The sequence below is a fragment of the Scylla paramamosain genome, chromosome 10 (genome assembly GCF_035594125.1).
Source record: "Scylla paramamosain isolate STU-SP2022 chromosome 10, ASM3559412v1, whole genome shotgun sequence".
In the NCBI taxonomy this organism is placed as follows: Eukaryota; Metazoa; Arthropoda; class Malacostraca; order Decapoda; family Portunidae; genus Scylla; species Scylla paramamosain.
Genome location: NC_087160.1, coordinates 14,171,152 through 14,172,500, shown reverse-complemented (window position 1 = coordinate 14,172,500; position 1,349 = coordinate 14,171,152).

The window sequence follows — 1,349 nt, the reverse complement described above, 5'->3', positions numbered from 1 at the left end:
TAAAAGCAGGATAAAAAATAAAAGCAAGATAAAAATAGCCTATGAATATTGGCATAAATGACGTGAGATAACATTAAAGAAGAAATGAGTGGTGACAAATTACGTAAATGAAGAAAAAAACGTGGATTTGTGAATTAAAAAAGAGAAGAAAATTTTTCATAGTTAACACAGGTATTCTTTTTTTTCCTTTATTTTTTTCTCTCACTTTTTTTTTTTATTATTATTTAGATGAATTACATAGCAGTTGTGCGCAGTGTGATTAATTATTTTGTGAATTCTAGTTCATATAGATAGAAAAGAAATGAAAAGTATGATTAATGCATATTTTAGAGGGCAAAATTCTGAGAGAGAGAGAGAGAGAGAGAGAGAGAGAGAGAGAGAGAGAGAGAGAGAGAGAGAGAGAGCAGAGTTGTATGTTGTGATTGTTACTCCATTATGAAACTTTTCCCGTTAGCCTGATACATTGTTGTCCTAAAAGCCCAAGAGGAAGAAATCTGCCAGAAGAGCTATGCTTATCTATGGCTGATGAAACGCATGCACACACGTTTTTTTCTCTCTCTCTCTCTCTCTCTCTCTCTCTCTCTCTCTCTCTCTCTCTCTCTCTCTCTCTCTCTCTCTCTCTCTCTCGTAAATATATTTCACGGAAGCACTCTTTACATATTTTCTTAATTTCTTCCATTTGATGACGAGACGAGGAAACAAATCCTTTAGTAACTGACCGCGAATAAGGGAAAGAACACTGGCACGTCCTTGGCTCGTAACAGAAACAAAAATAAGGAGGAAATAATCTAAATGAGATACGAACAAGGGAATGGAGAGCAGAGAGAGAGAGAGAGAGAGAGAGAGAGAGAGAGAGAGAGAGAGAGAGAGAGAGACACAGACAGACAGACAGACACAGACAAAAACCGACAGATAGAGGTGGCGTCAGTGGCTCGGGGACGGGGAGCGGGAGACCAGAGGACTGCGACGTTAGGGGGAAGGGAAGGAGTGAGGTGAACAGGAAATGGGAGTAAATGGCTCTATATAAAAGCTCAGTGTTCCCCTTTAAATCTGGTCTGGTTCGCCACAAAAGGGTTTTTAACATCGGTTCCATTAGCGCTGCATCGCTCGGCCTGGCCCAGGGACCTGCTGCTGCTATTGGAACTAATTATATCTGCTCTGCTCTGCTTTTTTTTAATGAGCATCCTAGTGGGGCGATGAACCCTGTTGTACCTGCCTGGATTTCAACCATTTGTTGAGAGAGAGAGAGAGAGAGAGAGAGAGAGAGAGAGAGAGAGAGAGAGAGAGAGAGAGAGAGAGAGAGAGAGAGAGAGAGAGAGAGAGAGAGACTGATGGTTCAGCCTTTATCA